This window comes from Schistocerca piceifrons, chromosome 7 (genome assembly GCF_021461385.2).
Source record: "Schistocerca piceifrons isolate TAMUIC-IGC-003096 chromosome 7, iqSchPice1.1, whole genome shotgun sequence".
In the NCBI taxonomy this organism is placed as follows: domain Eukaryota; kingdom Metazoa; phylum Arthropoda; class Insecta; order Orthoptera; family Acrididae; genus Schistocerca; species Schistocerca piceifrons.
The window spans coordinates 491,085,502-491,106,604 of record NC_060144.1 but is presented as its reverse complement, the minus strand read 5'-3'; positions in this window follow the sequence as shown (position 1 = coordinate 491,106,604).

Below are 21,103 nucleotides of genomic sequence, written 5' to 3'. Positions count from 1 at the left end.
GAGCAGAGATCAGAATTAACAAAAATTTAAAAATAGAATCTGTGCAAATACTGAAAGTAGTCCGCCAGGGCTGTATACTATCCCCATTACTGTTCCATTTGTATCTGGACAAGATTTTTCGATCCAGTCAAGACTCGGAATTATTTGGTATAAAAGTAAATGGAGTGAGTATGGAACTTACGGTATGCCGACGACTCAGCTTTGGTTGCGCCATCCGTAGCCGAGCTACAGAAAGTACTAACAGAAATAGATAAAGCTGGTCAACATTTTGGTGTCAGAATAAATGCCAAGAAAACTAAATTGATGCCAATTGAAAGAACCCCTGGTGAAAATGAGTCCATGGTCATTAATGGTAGTAAAATCGATAAAGTAACCGAATTTAAATCTCTAGGATCTGTGATAAACTCTAAACTTGATTGTGATGAGGAAATTATGATTGGCTGTGGGATTGCCAAAGAAACGTTCCGAAAACTACTAAATCTGCTGATATACACAGACCTACCACTCCATCAGAGAATAAGGGTGGTACAATGCTATGTTATCCCCGTCCTACGCTATAGAGCGGAAACTTCGTGAATTAAAGCACCTACTATAATGAGATTAGAAGCAACAGAAATGTGATTCCTGCGTCGATTGCTAAAAATACCATGGATTGAGAAAGAGAGCAATGCTGAAGTGTTGCGTGGAGCAGGGGTGGATAGAGAACTAATGGGCACATTGTGAGAGGAAAGAAATATGAGCTTCTGCAATTAATTCTAGAAGGCAGAATAGAAGTAAGGCGCCTACCAGGTAGAAGGAAGCAATCACTGTCACAGAATATCAAGACATGGACTGGCATCAACAACTTTGAAGAGCTGGTTCACGAAGCAAGGGAACGCCGGCTGTGAGCAGCCGACACATTACAAGTGTAAGGCACCAAGAAGAAGAAAAAGAAGAAGACGAAGAAAAAGGACAAGAATGGCGACACGGGATGGATCATCCGAGCAGTGTAGCAACATTCGGGACGAGACTGATTTCCGCGAATACACTTGAAAAAGCGTTTTGGGACTTATGGTTTATGTGCCGCGTTCAAATGATGGAGATTCGTCTGCACCCCTTGTCAATCTCTACCTGCTAAATTTCAAGACGGGGACAACTGTAACCTGTACAGAGTGTGTAATAAAGAAGTTTGCATATTCCTAAAAGTAGTAGTATTGGTCAAAGTTAGAAGAAAATTTCGGTGTAATTATGTGTCCGTAACTAATGTCTACTGAGATTGTGAGCCAGTCTGTTCTCTCATTCTTATACGACTGTTACACAGAAGTAGGCACAGTAAGCAGTGCTGCATGCGGTTAAAACGAATCCTGATAGGATCTCTCACTTCTTCGGAGCGAATCACGCATTATTTCAAATACACTACTCGCCATTAAAATTGTACACCAAGAAGAAATGCAGATGATAAACGGGTATTCATTGGACAAATATATTATACTAGAACTGATATGTGATTACATTTTCACGCAATTTGGGTGCATATATCCTGACAAATCAGTACCCAGAACTACCACCTCTGGCCGTAATAACGACCTTGATACGCCTGGGCATCGAGCCAAACAGAGCTTGGATGGCGTGTAGGGGTACAGCTGCCCATGTAGCTTCAATACGATACCACAGTTCATCAAGAGTAGTGACTGGCGTATTGTGACGAGCCATTTGCTCGGCCACCATTGACCAGACGTTTTCAATTGGTGAGAGATCTGGAAATTGTGCTGGCCAGGGCAGCAGTCGAACATTTTCTGTATCCAGAGAGGCCCGTACAGGACCTGCAACATGCAGTCGTGCATTATCCTGCTGGAATGTAGGGTTTCGCAGGGATCGAATGAAGGGCGGAGACAGGGGTCGTAACACATTCGAAATGTAACGTCCAGTGTTCAAAGTGTCGTCAATGCGAACAAGAGGTGACCAAGATGTGTAACTAATGGCACCCCATACATTACGCCGGGTGATACGCCAGTATGGCGATGACGAATACACGCTTCCAATGTGCGTTCACCGCGATGTCGCCAAACACGGATGCAACCATCATGATGCTGTAAACAGAACCTGGTTTTATCCGAAAAAATGACGTTTTGCCATTCTTGCACCCAGGTTCGTCGTTGAGTATACCATAGCAGGCGCTCATGTCTGTGATGCAGCATCAAGGGTAACCGCAGCCATGGTCTCCGAGCTGATAGTCCATGCTGCTGCAAACGTCCATGAACTGTTCGTGAGGATGGTTGTTGTCTTGTAAACGTCTCCATCTGTTGACTCAGGGATCGAGACGTGGCTGCACGATCCCTTACAGCCATGCGGATAAGATGCCTGTGATCTCGACTGCTAGTGATACGAGGCCGTTGGGATCCAGCACAGCGTTCTGTATCACTCTCCTGAACCCACCGATTCCCTATTCTGCTAACGTCATTGGATCTCGATCAACGCGAGCAGCAATGTCGCGATACGATAAACCGCAATCGCGATAGGCTACAATTCGACCTTTAACAGAGGCGGATACGTGATGGTACGCATTTCTCCTCCTGAGACGAGGCATCACAACAACGTTTCACCATTCAACGCCGGTCAAGTGCTGTTTGTGTATGAGAAATCGGTTGTAAACTTTCCTCATGTCAGCACGTTGTAGGTGTCGCCACCGGCGCCAACCTTGTGTGAATGCTCTGAAGAACTAATCATTTGCATATCACAGCATCTTCTTCCTGTCGGTTAAATTTCGCGTCTGTAGCACGTAATCTTCGTGGTGTAGCAATTATAATGGCCAGTAGTGTACATCTCGCTGCATTCAGATTACGTCAAATGTAGTAGACAGTCATACGCTCCTGCAATATCTCCACATTGACAATGGATTATACATACACCAATGCCTTTACATTTGCACATAGCCGAAAATCGAATGGATTGAGGTGCGCTGAATTTTGGTCGCCTTGCTTCTGGACATCCTCGACCAATTCATCTCGCGATTCGTACAAAATGTGGTGTGTGCCTCTTCGTTTATAAAGCCGCAGCCGTTATCTTTCTGCAATAATCAAGTTTCCCAATAGCGGCAGTAATTCATTGGCAGAAGACGCACGGCACCTTTTAATCTATTTGGTAAAGTGTATGGCCCTGTGTGTCTGTACGGATGATTCCTGCTCATCTATTGACACCGAAGCGGTCCTGTTGCTTCAGTCCGTGACTGATAGAGGGTTTGCATCTGCCCACAAGTGCAAACGGTGGTAAGTTACTGTGCTATATCGTTTGAGTCCTGCCTCACCTGTAAATACTACACATTACTTGTCACAAGTAAAACGGCCCATATATAAACAGATATTAGTTTCCGTATAATTATATAAAAGTAGGAAGGTTCCTTCTGGTTTTAACTAATACTACCGCCTGTAGGAGTTCGTGACATTTTTTAAACACCCTGGTAAGTGAGAAAAATGAGGTAACGTGCACTCGACGACAAACAAAATCGACGCACTACGAAGGAATTATGCGAATGGGACTGAAATTGGTAGATGTGATATTCGTATACAGACTAACAAATGATGACACTTTCAGAAAAGTTGGATAATTCATTGAGGAGAAAGAGCTACACAAACTGAGCAAGTCAGCAACGCGCTGGTCCACTTCTGGCCCTTACGCAAGCAGTTATTCGGTTTGGCATTGATCGATAGTGGTTGCGGAGGTCCTGAGGAATATGGTGCCCAAGTTTGTCCAATGGGCGCGTTAGATCATCAAAATCCCGAGCTGGTTGTGGACACTGTTCGTAATGCACCACAAGTTCACAATTGGGGAGAGATCCAGAGACCTTGATGGCCAAGGTATGGTTTGGCAAGCAGGAAGATAAGCACTGGAAATTCTCGCGGTGTGTGGGCCGGCATTATCTTGCTGAAACGTAAGCCCGGGGCGGTTTGCCGTTAAGGGCAACAAAACTGGGCGTCTGATATCATCGACCTACTGCTGTGCTGTAAGAGTGTCTCGGATGACAACCAAAGGGGTCCTGCTATGATAAGTAATGGCATACCAACTGCTGGTTGTCGACCGCATGGTGGACGACAGTAGTGTTGGTATTCCGTCGCTGTCCAGGGCGTCTCTAGACACATCTTCGGCCTGAAATCTAATTGTCTTCAGCGATGAGGGTAGCTTCGAATTCATCGCCGATGTCCAACGAAAACGCGTCTGGAGGCACCCAGATAGCGGTAGGGTACCAGCTTGACTGTCACATGTTATACGATCAGACAACCAGGAGTGATGGTCTGGGGTCCCATTTCGTTTCATAGCAGAAACCCTTCGGTTGTTATCCATTGCATCCTTCCAGCACAGCGTTACGTGGAGTGTATTCTACGTCTCGTTTTGCAAGCTATCGTGGGGATACATTTCAGCAAGATTGTGCCCATCCGCACACGGCGAGAGTTTCTACTGCATATCTTCATGGTTGTCAAACCCTACCTTGGCCATCTATGTCGCCGGACCTCTCCCCAATTGAGAATGTTTGGAGATTATGGGCCAGGCCCTCCAACCATCTCGGGATTTTGACGATCTAACGCGCCAGTTGGACAGAATTTGGCAAGGTATCCCTCAGGAGGACATCCAACAACTCTGGTAATTAATTCCTGGTCAAATAACTATTTACATAAGGGCCAGAGGTGGAGCAATGCGTTATTGACTTGCTCTGTTTGTGATGCTCTTTCTCAAAATATCAACCAACTTTTCTGTAATCGTAACCATTTGTTTTAATTATACCCGTACATCACATCTACCGATTTGCGCCCGATTCGGATAATTCCTTGTTACGTTGTGACCTTTCTGGAGGTCGAGAATCTCCTCTGACTTACAAATGCAAACATTCGTATTTAGTATTTGTATTACATATCAGTAACTGATGTTAGCCTATTGAAGTCAAAATTAAAGAATCTATGTGTAAGAAACTGTACACATTCAGGCCTTTGGCTCCTCCATTCCCACAGTTAAGTTAAGAGGATATAGTGTGAGAGGACTCACTGCCCTCCCCTTATTTCCACTGTGATTAATTGCAAAAACATTAACCGTTAGGCATCAAATACGTTTATTTTCGTGAATGCTTTAGAAGGTACACTAAGATGGCCACTGACCTATGTCAGCTCGCTGTGGCATCTCGGGACTACCTGCTTGCCCTAAACAAAGCATCAGTTGCAATATACAGACAGATGCAGTTACAAAGCTCCTGACAGGGATCAGACTATTTGGATACGTTAATCGTATCAACTGCAAAATATAGCACTAGAAGTAGCAAAAGTGGGTTACAGTATTCAACATTATGTTGAAATGTAGTGTAAGGAGGGCTATGCGAGAGGCGTTCAACGAATTCGAAAGTAAGTTTCTATGTACTGATATGGCAGAAAATCCTAAGAAATTTTGGTCTTATGTCAAAGCGGTAGGTGGATCAAAACAAAATGTTCCGACACTCTGTGACCAAAATGGTACTGAAAGAGCGGACGACAGACTAAAGGCCGAAATACTAAATGTCTTCTTCCAAAGCTGTTTCACAGAGGAAGACTGCGCTGTAGTTCCTTCTCTAGATTGTCGCACAGATGACAAAATGGTACATATCGAAATAGATGACAGAGGGAAAGAAAAACAATTAAAATCGGTCAAAAGAGAAAGGCCGCTGGACCTGATGGGATACCAGTTCGGTTTTATACAGAGTACGCGTAGAAACTTGCCCCCCTTCTTGCAGCGGTGTACCGTAGGTCTAGAAGAGCGTCGTGTTCCAAAAGATTGGAAAAGGCCACAACTCATCCCCGTTTTCAAGAAGGGACGTCGAATGGAAAATGGCACAGGTCATCCCCGTTTTCAAAAAGGCGCGTCGAACAGATGTGCAGAACTATAGTCCTATATCTCTAACGTCGATCAGTTGTAGAATTTTGGAACACGTATTATGTTCGAGTACAATGACTTTTCTGGAGACTAGAAATCTACTCTGTAGGAATCAGCATGGGTTTTGCAAAAGACGATCGTGTGAAACCCAGCTTGCGCTATTCGTCCACGAGACTCAGAGGGCCATAGACGCGGGTTCCCAGGTAGATGCCGTGTTTCTTGACTTCTGCAACGCGTTTGATACAGTTCCCCACAGTCGTTTAATGAACTAAGTAAGAGCACATGGACGATCAGACCAATTGTGTGATTGGATTGAAGAGTTCCTAGATAACAGAACGCAGCATGTCATTCTCGATGGAGAGAAGTCTTCCGAAGTAAGAGTGATTTCAGGTGTGCCGCAGGGGAGTGTCGTAGCACAATTGCTATTCACAATACACATAAATGACCTTATGGATAACATCGGAATTTCACTGAGGCTTTTTGCGGATGACGCTGTAGTATATCGAGAGGTTGTAACAATGGAAGATTGTACTGAAATGCAGGAGGACCTGCAACGAATTGACGCATGCTGCAGGGAGTGGCAATTGAATCTCAATGTAAACAAGTGTAATATGCTGCGAATACATAGAAAGAAAGATCCTTTATCATTTAGCTACAATACAGCAGGTGAGCAACTGGAAGCAGTTAATTCCATAAATTATTTCGGAGTAGGCGTTAGGAGTGATTTAAAATGGAATGACCATATAAAATTAAAGCAGATGCCAGACTGAGATTCATTGGAAGAATCCTAAGGAAATGCAGTCCGAAAACAAAGGAAGTAGGTTACAGTACACTTGTTGGCCCACTGCTTGAATACTGCTCACTGGTGTGGGATCCGTACCAGATGGGGTTGATAGAAGCGATAGAGAAGATCCAACGGAGAGCAGCGCGCTTCGTTACAGGATCATTTAGTAATCGAGAAAGCGTTACGGAGATGACAGATAAACTCCAGTGGAAGACTCTACAAGAGAGACGCTAAGTAGCCCGGTACGGGCTTTTGTTAAAGTTTCGAGAACATACCTTCACCGAGGAGTCAAGCAGTATATTGCTCCTTCCTACGTATATCTCGCGAAGAGACCATGAGGATAAAATCAGAGAAATTAGAGCCCACACAGAGGAATACCGACAATCTTTCTTTCCACGAACAATACGAGACTGGAATAGAAGGGAGAACGGATAGAGGTACTCAAGGTACCCTCCGCCACACACCGTCAGGTGGTTTGCGGAGTATGTATGTAGATGTAGTTGTAGATGTATAATACATCTGAAAGTGGAACACTGCAACAAATTTTTGACCACTGCCATTCAGATGACCGATATGGATCGAAAGTAGTAGCACGTTTTAATAAAGTTTATTCAGCAGCCGATGGTGCAGGTACATAAATACGTCTTTCATTAAACGTATTACAGTTGTGGAGCACAACCTTGCTAAAACATTGCTTCCAAATCGGTTGCACTCGGTGCATACTATGATGGCTGACTTTTCTGTGACGGCAGATGTTTTCCAGCAGCTGCTGGAAGTAAACTTTCAAAAGTTCTGGTAGGAAGCAGATCCTTGGTGAGGAGTGCTGTCAGGAGGAACAGAAGATGGCCAGTGGAAATGGCTGAATTGTGTTAATTCTGTTCCTGGCTGGAAGAGATAGACTTCTTGCAGCTGCTTGGAGGCCAGAAGTGGTGGAGCGGGCAGACTGCCCCTGCAGATGTAGGAGGCAATTGCTATATTCACTGGGGAGGAGATGGAGTTTTGAATTGGTAGTCATTGCTGAAGTTGGGAGTTAGTAGTTTTCCTTGATTAACAGCGCTACTTTTTCAGTATGAAAATCCTACAAGCACTGTTAAGTTCAGTCTGCAGGCCCGGAATTCTGTGTAGACACTTCCCGGCTTCTAGACGAGTGGTGCAGTTCAGTTAGCGGAACATTGAAATATGATTTAACAATCGATTACCGATTACTGAAGCAAAGTCGATCGGGACCTCTTGCAAGAGCCACTTTAACCCTGAATTACACTACTGGCTATTAAAATTGCTACACCGAGAAGAAATGAAGATGATAAACGGGTATTCATTGGACAAATACACTCCTGGAAATGGAAAAAAGAACACATTGACACCGGTGTGTCAGACCCACCAAACTTGCTCCGGACACTGCGAGAGGGCTGTACAAGCAATGATCACACGCACGGCACAGCGGACACACCAGGAACCGCGGTGTTGGCCGTCGAATGGCGCTAGCTGCGCAGCATTTGTGCACCGCCGCCGTCAGTGGCAGCCAGTTTGCCGTGGCATAATGAGCTCCATCGCAGTCTTTAACACTGGTAGCATGCCGCGACAGCGTGGACGTGAACCGTATGTGCAGTTGACGGACTTCGAGCGAGGGCGTATAGTGGGCATGCGGCAGGCCGGGTGGACGTACCGCCGAATTGCTCAACACGTGGGGCGTGAGGTCTCCACAGTACATCGATGTTATCGCCAGTGGTCGGCGGAAGGTGCACGTGCCCGTCGACCTGGGACCGGACCGCAGCGACGCACGGATGCACGCCAAGACCGTAGGATCCTACGCAGTGCCGTAGGGGACCGCACCGCCACTTCCCAGCAAATTAGGGACACTGTTGCTCCTAGGGTATCGGCGAGGACCATTCGCAACCGTCTCCATGAAGCTGGGCTACGATCCCGCACACCGTTAGGCCGTCTTCCGCTCACGCCCCAACATCGTGCAGCCCGCCTCCAGTGGTGTCGCGACAGGCGTGAATGGAGGGACGAATGGAGACGTGTCGTCTTCAGCGATGAGAGTCGCTTCTGCCTTGGTGCCAATGATGGTCGTATGCGTGTTTGGTGCCGTGCAGGTGAGCGCCAGAATCAGGACTGCATACGACCGAGGCACACAGGGCCAACACCCGGCATCATGGTGTGGGGAGCGATCTCCTACACTGGCCGTACACCACTGGTGATCGTCGAGGGGACACTGAATAGTGCACGGTACATCCAAACCGTCATCGAACCCATCGTTCTACCATTCCTAGACCGGCAAGGGAACTTGCTGTTCCAACAGGACAATGCACGTCCGCATGTATCCCGTGCCACCCAACGTGCTCTAGAAGGTGTAAGTCAACTACCCTGGCCAGCAAGATCTCCGGATCTGTCCCCCATTGAGCATGTTTGGGACTGGATGAAGCGTCGTCTCACGCGGTCTGCACGTCCAGCACGAACGCTGGTCCAACTGAGGCGCCAGGTGGAAATGGCATGGCAATCCGTTCCACAGGACTACATCCAGCATCTCTACGATCGTCTCCATGGGAGAATAGCAGCCTGCATTGCTGCGAAAGGTGGATATACACTGTCGACATTGTGCATGCTCTGTTGCCTGTGTCTATGTGCCTGTGGTTCTGTCAGTGTGATCATGTGATGTATCTGACCCCAGGAATGTGTCAATAAAGTTTCCCCTTCCTGGGACAATGAATTCACGGTGTTCTTATTTCAATTTCCAGGAGTGTATATTATGCTAGAACCGACATGTGATTACATTTTCACGCAATTTGGGTCCATAGAGTCTGAGAAATCAGTACCCATAACAACAACCTCTGTCCGTAATAACGGCCATGAAACGCCTGGGCATTAAGTCAAACACAGCTGGTATGGCGTGTACAGGTACAGCTGCCCATGCAGCTTCAACACAGTTCATCAACAGTAGTGACTGGCGTGTTGCTCGGCCACGATTGACCAACGTTTTCAGTTGGTGAGAGATCTGGACAATGTGCTGGCCACGGCAGCAGTCGAACATTTTCTGTATCCAGAAAAGCCCGTACAGGACCTGGAACATGCGGTCGTGCATTATCCTGCTGAAATGTAGGGTTTCGCAGGGATCGAATGAAGGGTAGAGCCGCGGGTCGTAACACATCTGATGTAACGTCCTGTGTTAATAAGTATCGTCAATGCGAACAAGAGGTGACCGAGACGTGTAACCAGTGGCACCCCATACGCCGGGTGATACGCTAGTATGGCGATGACGAACACACGCTTCTAATGTGCATTCTCCACGATGTCGCCAAACACGGATGCGACCATCATGATGCTGTAAACAGAACCTGGATTCATCCGAAAAAATGACGTTTTTCCATTCGTGCACCCAGGTTCGTCGTTGAGTACACCATCGCAGGCGCTCCTGTCTGTGATGCAGCGTGAAGAGTAACCGCAGCCATGGTCTCCGAGCTGATAGTCCATGCTGCTGCAAACGTCGTCGAACTGTTCGTGCAGATGTTTGTTGTCTTGTAAACGTCCCCATCTGTTGACTCAGGGACCGAGACGTGGCTGCACGATCCGTTACAGCCATGCGGATAAGATGCCTGTCATCTCGACTGCTAGTGATAAGAGGCCGTTGGGATCCAGCACGGCGTTCTGTATTACCCTCCTGAACCCACCGATTCCATATTCTGCTAACAGTTATTGGATCTCGACCAACGCGACCAGCAATGTCGCGATACGATAAACCGCAATCGCGATAGGCTACAATCCGACCTTTATCAAAGTCGGAAACGTGATGGTACGCATTTCTCCTCTTTACACGAGGCATCGCAACACCGTTTCACAAGGCAACGCCGGTCAACTGCTGTTTGTGTATGAGAAATCGGTTATAAACTTTCCTCATGTCAGCACGTTGTAGGTGTCACCACCGGCACCAACCTTGTGTGAATGCTCTGAAAAGCTAATCATTTGCATATCACAGCACCTTCTTCCTGTCGGTTAAAGGCTGTAGCACGTCATCTTCGTGGTGTTGCAATTTTAATGGCCAGTAGTGTACATCGATATGACGTAAATTCAATTTTGTTATACATAAGACATGTTTATAACAAAAGCACAACATTGCTGATTGTTTACTGAATCCATAGATACCATTCGATCCTTCTGAAATTGTATTTTAGGAATCCTGAGAGAAATTCATATTTAGAATGTTGAAACCAGTTAAATTCATCGTCCCATATTTTGCTATCAGGGATTGTGGATCTGTGACAACGAAAAACTTTAACTGGGTAATAGGTTTCATGGGGCTTACTCTTGGTTAATTTCAAAATTGTATTACATATCAACAAACGAAGCTATGGTGCAACATTAAAATTCAGTTACACGACTGGTTTCAAGAGTAACGTTTATTCAGCCGATGATGGTGGACAAAAGCTCAAGTTTTAGTCATACAACTGTAACCCAAACGCATCATCTGAATTAATATTTCTGAAATATTAATCATAATATTAAATTCTCCTTTATTTGGGAAATATTACACACTCACAAATGCTAAGACCAATCTTGGAATCAGCACAAAAATTCCTTCAAGATGAGACATTTCACGCACCAGTTCTCAGTCGTTTTAAATTTCTTAAAAATTTACATTTATTTTGTTTTGCTTAGATGGCAGAGCGGGTTGTTGAAAGAATAATGGAGTGAAGTGTGATTGCTACCACATTAACACACATTCAGTCAAATTAAACATGCAAAGAGGAAATTCTTTTAAACTAATGTTAACATAAATTAACACAACTGTGGCCAGTCATAGCCAACAACTTCATTTTAGAAGTGTATATTTATACTTCAATTTTGCAACCTCATATCCCTTACTCTGGTTGGGACAAGGATGTATGTAAACACGTTTCAGGGAGACGCCAAAACGCAGTTCAGAGTCAACTGATGTTACAATAAGTCGTGTATGCCTTCAATACTTTTATTTCTGTCAGTGTTACCAAAATGTCGGTTGGCAACAGTGCCTAAATATGTCGGATGTCTGTAGTTACTATGAAATACTTGTTTAATGTGTTTACGAAATAATTATTGTGATAAAAATACGTGGTTTAGCTTGCTAGTGTTCACATGACACTTAGAAAAACTGATAGAAATGAGATCTGAGACCAGAAACAAGGATTTAACTGCAGTCTGTATTTGTGACGTCACTGAATGGGAGCTCAGAATTTATTTCTATCGACCCCACCCACGCGCTCGGCAGGAAGAGGCCTCGTAGAGGAGCGGGAAGCAAACAGCTAGTTGGAGGTGGTGGTTTATAAAAGTGGCAGGCTTGTCGAGGTTTAATTGTTACCAGTAGAATAAATGTTGTTGTGGAAACTTGTAGTGTGCTATTTTTGTGTCACTTTTAATTATTGACTTTGAACTGTACTCCTATTTTGTAATCGTGGAATCGTCGGCAGAAGTCACGAGCTGGAAGTGATCTCTGTTTTCCATTTCAAAGGGCGGACTCTGAAACTTTCTGAATGTAGATGCTATAGGCCCTTTGTTAGTGGTGTGGCAGTAGTGGCAATTTTAATCTCTCTTCGTAGTTTTAGTTGTATGTATTATTGTGTTTTAACTTTTCTTGCATTATAAGAAAAAGAGTTAAATAACTCCCAGAAAAGACAAACTTGATGTAGAATAGTAATGACCGAAAAGTACAGAAATTTGTGGATGTTCACTAATTTCGCGAGTCATTTCCCTTCCAAATTATTTCTTAATTTTGACCAAACGAGCTCATAGAGAAGAGTCTCAATGGATGCAGTGCTGGCTGGGAAAGAAAAAAGCTAATAAAGTAGTTGTAACGGTGGCTTAATGTTTCGAATAAATTAATCATACGTATTTAAATCGGAGTATTTAATCACAAAGTTGAAAAAATCCAAAAAACAATAAAACTCAACTTTACCCATTTTTTTTTAAATATGCGCGTTTTTTCTCAATCCTGGTTTCTGAGGATTTTCCAGCGCCTCCCTGAGATAAAATGTTGAGCACAGAAACATTCCTCAAACCACAACCTAATTCCCACTCAACTAAAATCACCAAGAAGGCATAATACCAGCCATGAAAACGTGTACTGTATGGTCAGTTTTAATCCTGTATCGCGGGTCAAAGAGAGGCCCACGGCCCTTATTTATAAGGGGCGTTCAAAAAGAAACGAGCCGTAGCCATGATTAGAGAAACCATTACCCGTAAGAAGTATTGGCCCTGGCTGTTGAGACACTTGTCGCAATGTAACACAAGGCGATGAATGGCTGTCTCATAAAATTCCTGGGGCTGCGATGTCAACCACTTACGCACATACAGCTGGACGTCCCGAGGTGAATAAAAATGGTTCAAATGGCTCTGAGCACTATGGGACTTAACATCTGAGGTCAGCAGTCCCCTAGACTTGACTTAAACCTACTTAACCTAAGGACATCACACACATCCATGCCCGAGGCAGGATTCGAACCTGCGACTGTAGCAGCAGCGTGGTTCCGGACTGAGGCGTCTAGGACCGCTCGGCCACAACGGCCGGACGAGGAGAATCGTTTGCCCCTAAGAGCCTTTTTAAGGGGACCAAAAATGGCGTTATCACAGGGAGATAGGTCCTGACTGGATGGAGGGTGACCGAGAACCTCCCATTTGAATTTGTGCAGGAGTGCCACGACTGTGTTGGCCGTATGAGGCTTTGCGCTGTTGTGGAGCAGAATGACCCCACTGGTGATATTGCCTGGTCACTTTGATTTGATCGCTTGGTGAAGGGTGGTCAACGCTTGCGAGTAACGATGGGCGTTCACTGTTGACCCGTGCTGCAGGAAGTGAATCAGAAGGGGGCCACTAGTGGTCCCCTTAAATTGGAAATTTGTGGTATGATCTTGCGGGACCAAACTGCTGAGGTCATCGGTCCCTAAGCTTACACACTACTTAATCTAACTTAAACTAACTTACGCTAAGGACGACACACACACACCCATGCCCGAGGGGGAACTCGAACTTCCGACGGGGGAGCCTCGCGGACCGTGGCAAGACGCCTGAGACCGCGCGGCTAGACAGCGCGGTGGTCCCCTTAAAAAAGCTCTGAGGGGCAAACGATTCACCTCGGACGACGACGTCCAGCTGTACGTGCGGAACTGGTTAACATCGCAGCCCCGGCAATTTTATAAGACAGCCATTCACCGCCTTGTGTCGTAGTGTGACTAGTGTCTCAATAGCGAGGGTCAGTACTTCTAACATACAGGTACTGGTTTCTGTTTCTGTAATCATTCCTCTGGACCGTTTAATTTTGAATACTCCTTATAGACTGATTCCATATCTGTATCAGTACACTGGATTAATCTAAGGCCGTCAACAAAGTGTCATGTAAATCTATGGAGAAGTACGCCGATCACTGCAAAAGAATGCGCGGATTCTGGCCTCAGTCGCTAGTTAGACTTCGCCAGAGAAACTAAGGAGCGGTGTAAGAAAAGTTTCACACAATCCAGGCTTGCGCTCCGTCTATAGCGACCACCCCATCGACTGGACACTGTACTCTAATATTCTTTCCTTTCGTTACTCCTTGCTGCACTTTCTCTTACAAGAGTGCTAGTTCAGCAACGGTCACACAAGAGTTTCTGCGAAGCTGGGAGAGGAGTGGACAACTGGTTACGGCAGACCGGAGCTCTGAGGCGGCTGGTACGGAGTGCTGAGGTTGGCTGGCTGCCAGACAGACAACGGATGGCGTCTAATCGCAAGACAAACGCGTCGCTTCAACCTTAGGGCAAGGTGAACATAGTTTATCGCGTACATGGATGCCCCAGATTATCAGTAGGAAATAACTCTGAGTGTGTGTCACAGCGCAGACGGGATAGATGACCGCACGGAATTAGCCCAACATAGTTCTCGTCATAACTTTGCTGAACGGAAATGAAGAGCTTATAACTCTCGCTTGTTATGACGCAAACCGATATTACTTTCTGGGAGGATTTTGAGTTTTGACCGCGTGTTTGTCTAATGGATAAAGTGTATCGGACAGGAATTTTGAATATATTGCAATTTATAGAAAAACTAAACAGGCTTTACTTTGGGTCTAATGAAAGTAGAAATAATAAACGATCGCCAGCCCAATTAGGCACATTACTTTGAAATATTATGTTTAGGAAAATTGAATATTAGTTGTTGAAGTGATTTTTATTAAGATTCCTTTTGAATAGCACATGGATGGACACGAATACAGGGCGATCTAAGTTGTGGGTAGCAGTAGTTACCATAAATGCACAAACCTGCGATCATAGAAAGCAAAATTATACCCAACCCATAATAATAACAGTTACAATCACGATTATTACATGATTCAGTACTGATATGTTACTGCAGGAAGCACCGAACTAAAGTTGGATATGGACTTGACTGACATATAAATACCATAAATAAAATTAAATAATACTACAATTACACTGTTTACTCGTATATTCCCATTTATAAAAATGTATCAGATATCTTTAGTAGCAATAATATTCCAATTATCTTTCTAATAGGAGAAGAATATGGTGGGGACCCATAAACTGATACTGTCTCACCAGCCAAACTCTATGATTATTTCAGTAACAAAATTCAATTCAACTGAATTCAATTCCTAGCCTCACTTTGAATAGTTTATGCTTTCATCATTCAAAGCAAATTACTCAACACTGAGCTCGATTAACCTAAAAAAATCGTTCATTATAGCAATAAACGCTAATTGTGTTTCAAATAATTTTTAAGTTATGTGCCTTTTTCATCACCTGTGAAGCAGGTATTTTAGACAGCAACATTTACACAGCGTGGCACTGAATTTTAGCACATTTAACACACAGAAATAAATTACTAGTTTGTTCCATAAAAACACGGGAGAACTGCCGGATATCAGTAACGTCCTGCCACGATATTTCGGCGCAGAGTCTTCTGGCCATCTTCAGGTGAGTACCACTGTAGTAGTACTGGCGAGTACGCGCTGATCTCTGCTATTTAAAGCTTTAAATTAGAGAGCTCAGTGCGTACTCGCCAGTACTACTACAGTGGTACTCACCTGAAGATGGCCAGAAGACTCTGCGCCGAAATATCGTAGCAGGACGTTACTGATATCCGGCAGTTCTCCCGCGTTTTTTTTGGAACAATCAGTACGCCGGGGAAGCTTTAAACATCACAAATTGCTAGTTTGTTTAAAACAGGATAGTTTGTTTTCCGAACACTTAGGAGGGGATCCTAATAGGTTCATGATTAGAATAAAAGATACGGTTCTAAACACAGGTTTATAGCACTTGGATTATTATTGAAAACACACAGATTAACTGGTCCACGCTCTGCTGCGTATCTGTATGCATGAAGTTGATGGAGCAGTGGCAAAGTAGTGGTGGCACGTGACGTGGCGGCTAACTGTACACACGGCTCTTCATGTTTGAATGCTCTTTACAATTTCCTCTTGGCGACGGATTTTTAACGTGTTAGAGCCATTCCTGATTCCGCGCGGCTCCCCCCGTTGGAGGTTCGAGTCCTCCGTCGGGAATGGTTGCGTGTGATGTCCTTAGTGTAAGCTAGTTGACATTAGCTTAAGTAGTGCGTAAGCTTAGGGACCGATGACCTCCGCAGTTTGGTCACATAAGAACTTACCACAAATTTCCAAATTTTCCATTCCTTATTGCCGGGAGTACCATGCAACAGCCAAATCCACATCCGAGGCAAAATTCCTTGGAAAACGGCTTCGAAATGCCTCCCTTGGCACCCTCGATGTGTTCCGTGCAACGGCAAGCCACTGACTGCGAGCCGTTCACACCGAGGAGCCGCCCAGTTCGACCGACAAAACCACCTTTTACATCGCTCCAAACCGCTTCCGTTGCAGAGGGACTTCTCTACACCTTTTACGTTAAACAATACAAGTGTCCTAAGCTGTAACCAGCTTCCAATACACAACATTTTCTTTATAAACATACATATATTATAAAATTTAATTATTCTAAACATTATTTAGTTTTTTTCCATACATACATTACAAACTTTAAATTTCCTGTCACAAATCAATGAACTTAAGTAACAAAGAACAAACACTTCATAATCACAGATACACAGTTACCTAGTATGTATAAACCCACTTCTAATCAATATAGGTGTTAAAGCTCTACCGTATATACTTCTTCGTGAATAAGTATGTTCTGTCTAAGATCCAGCACATTGTAGTCACGTTACCAACGTCATTTCTGATCACAAGGCAAATTGTCTGCCGACTTTTAGTTTTGTGGTGCCTAGCCCTACTGAAGGCTCCATATTTTTAAATGTGACATCGCTGTGTGATATGGGGGAGCTAGAGCTCAAAAAAAGTTCTGTTTACATTGCACAGTCACTTTACCTTAAAATCATTACAGCATACAGCCGCAGAGCAGAACATTACAAACCTTTCGACCTCGCGATGTAAATCAACTGATCCAAATGTGTTCTACACAATAGTACGTGGATTACACTGTTGTCCATTAACACTGCAGCACAAGCAGGATAACAACTAACGAAATTTTAGTTTTTGGGCATAGCAGTGTAGAACGAGCAACACTTTCAATCCCGCGGCAACCCATTAGATGTTTTATGTGGACGAGAGATCAGCAAACGTGCTGGACAGGGAAACCGTCGAAACGCTATGTATAGAGGTGGGTCTTGACAGCACGGTTTTCTGTTATCTCATCGAAAGGTAATGTCATGCAAATTTCTAAGACAGAACACTACTGCCAGCTTTAACATTTCAGAAAAATTACGGCTACTGTTCAGATTACCAGCTATGTGAACGAGAGTTGATCGTAATATGTGCATAATGACACCCCATACCATCATGTCAGGCGCTGGTCCCATGTGACGATGGCGATGACGGATGCTAGCTGGCTCCGTTCGTTCTCCTCAGACACTCGACACACGGATACGTCGATCGTGACGCTGTACATTAAACTGTAACATTGTGCTACTCCTAAATCCAGTGTTGTCGTGGGGTACAACTCTATCCGTGTGGTTCTGTGTGTTCCAGCGTTGAGGAAAACACCGCAACAGTGGTCGCCGAGCTGACTACACTACTGGCCATTCAAATTGCTACACCAAGAAGAAATTCAGATGATAAACGGGTATTCATTGGACAAAGTATATTATACTAGAACTGACATGTGATGACATTTTCACGCAATTTGGGTGCATAGATCCTGAGAAATCAGTACCCAGAACAACCACCTCTGGCCGTAATAACGGCCCTGATACGCCTGGGCATTGAGTCAAACAGAGCTTGGACGGCGTGTACAGGTACAGTTGCCCATGCAGCTTCAACGCGATACCACAGTTCATCAACAGTAGTGACTGGCGTATTGTGACGAGCCAGTTGCTCGGCCACCATTGACCAGACGTTTTCAATTGGCGAGAGATCGGGAGAATGTGCTGGCCAGGGCAGCAATTGAACATTTTCTGTATCCAGAAAAGCCTGTACAGGATCTGCAACATGTGGTGCATTATCCTGCTGAAATGTAGGGTTTCGCAGGGATCGAATGATGGGTAGAGCGCCGGCCGCGGTGGTCTAGCGGTTCAGGCGCTCAGTCCGGAACCGCACGACTGCTACGGTCGCAGGTTCGAATCCTGCCTCGGGCATGGATGTGTGTGATGTCCTTAGGTTAGTTAGGTTTAAGTAGTTCTAAGTTCTAGGGGACTGATGACCACAGATGTTAAGTCCCATAGTGCTCAGAGCCATTTGAACCATTTTGAAGGGTAGAGCCACGGGTCGTAGCACATCTGAAATGTAACGTCCAGTGTTCAAGCTGCCGTCAATGCGAACAAGAGGTGACCGAGACGTGTAACCAATGGCACCCCATACCATCACGCCGGGTGATGCGCCAGTATGGTGATGACGAATACACGCTTCCAATGTGCGTTCACCACGATGTCGCCAAATACGGATGCGACCATCAAGATGGTGTAAACAGAACCTGGATTCATCCAAAAAAATGACTTTTTGCCATTGGTGCACCCAGGTTCGTCGTTGAGTACACCATCGCAGTCACTCCTGTCTGTGATGCAGCGTCAAGGGTAACAGCAGCCATGGTCTCCGAGCTGATAGTCCATGCTGCTGCAAACGTCGTCGAACTGTTCGTACAGATGATTGTTGTCTTGCAAACGTCCCCATCTGTTGACTCAGGGATCGAGACGTGGCTGCACGATCCGTTACAGCCATGCGGAAAAGGTTCCTGTCATCTCGACTGCTAGTGATACGAGGCCGTTGGGATCCTGCACGGCGTTCCATATTACCCTCCTGAACCCACCGATTCCATATTATGCTAACAGTCATTGGATCTCGACCAACGCGAGCAACAATGTCGTGATACGATAAACCGCAATCGCGATAGGCTACAATCCGACCTTTATCAAAGTCGGAAACGTATTGGTACGCATTTCTCCTCCTTACACGAGGCATCACAACAACGTTTCACCAGGCAACGCCGGTCAACTGCTGTTTGTGTATGAGAAATCGGTTGGAAACTTTGCTCATGTCAGCACGTTGTAGGTGTCGCCACCGGCGCCAACCTTGTGTGAATGCTCTGAAAAGCTAATCATTTGCCTATCACTGCATCTTCTTACTGCTGGTTAAATTTCGTGTCTGTAGCACGTCATATTAGTAGCAATTTTAATGGCCAGTGTGTATTTGTAGTGCCCCAGGCGTCGTCCCACTGTTTTTGTGGACACTTGTCTTGCTGCAGAGAAGTTCAATTTCTGACATTACTTACGTGATGTAGGTGTACGATCCAATATGACAACAATAGGGCTGTCCTCTCTGGCGCTGTTAATATGGGACTATTCAGTTCCTGCATGACACTGAATGCGGCCCTCCTGAACTCATTGATTCGATATTCGCATGACGGACATGGGATCCCAACCAAAGCACGCAGGAATATCTTGGGATGTAAACTGTACTCTCGAAGGCCACGATCTTGGTGCCGTGTGATTCAGGCACTTGCTGGTAGATCAGGGACAGCCAAGAAATCGGCTTGCGAGCAGTGCTCTTGCTCGTGTGCACAGCTCTCTGACCTGACTGTACACCGCCACAGGACGCTGTCTGAGCTTAAGGGAGGAGGGGGGGAAATTGAAAAAGCGCCGCATTTAAATGGCAATGTGATCGCACTGCATACTACTTGATTTAATATTTCATATTTCTCAGCATCATAGGTCACAAAAATACAAATTTTTCATATTATTTAATTCCCTCTGTCGAAGTGAAAATATAATACTATTGTTGTCTGGTACAAACTGTCGGCATATTGGCAGATACAGTCTGTTTCACGGATATTCGCACTCAGGCGTCCACGTAATCGTGATTTACTTAGTTTGATAATTGAAAAACCCAATCACACACACAAACACATATTCATGGAACTATTTTATCGCGTTTGGAAGCTCTTTGTGGAAACTCTGCCTGAGGTAAACAATGTATTCCTCATGGACAGTTTTAATGTGAACGAATTTGCCTTTTAAATGGAAATTACATTGCAGATCAATCAGTTCCATATTCATATGCACAGGGGCACTTTGAACTGAAACGGCAAACGGTCTCGAAAACAGATCTAGAATTTGTGGTGTCCTCAAAACGTTTATAAAACAATTGTAGTAATTTTTCAAGGCCACAATGTATTCTTCAAACCTTAAATTTTCTTTGACGCCATTGAGCTTAGGCAAATGGATCAAGTTTCGTGTCAGAATTTTTCCTTCCGCAATGCTATTTTCTTTTCAAATGCATCCCAGTCAAATCAGAAATAAGATGTTTCTTATCTTGCAGTATGTTACTATGAGCACTGTGCAGTCAAGTGCACTTAAAATGCGGGGTCTGAAATCCATTTCGGATGTTCTAGCTTTCTTTCCTGCTCTTATTTCTCCTTCATAAATTCTACAATATAGGATTTTAAATCTAAAAATCGTTCGAGGCATGTCGCTTGACGTAACCAACGTACTTCGCAGTAATACATATAAAGTCTCTATATTCTTCGTTCACGTCCACCAAAAACTATTCCAACTGATAGTGAAATAATGCGCGTTCGACTTCAGAAAATTTACTATCCGTACCGCCAATTCTTGATGTGCGAAAAAATGAATATCTTCTGTCGATCGTTATACGTAATTTTTTCTGTTTCTTCGTGAACTAAATTTTTACTTTCTTTCTGCATGCTGTTGTAATGTCACTCCATAGCAAATATGTAGTATCCGTCGAATGTTGTCGTTGTGGTCTTCAGTACAGAGACTGATTTGATGCAGCTCTCCGTGCTACTCTATTCTGTGCAAGCTTCTTCATCTCCCAGTACCTACTGCAACCTACATCCTTCTGAATCTGTTTAGTGTATTCATCTCTTGGTCTCCCTCTACGATTTTCACCCTCCACGCTGCCCTCCAGTACCAAATTGGGGATTCCTTGATGCCTCAGAATATGCCCTA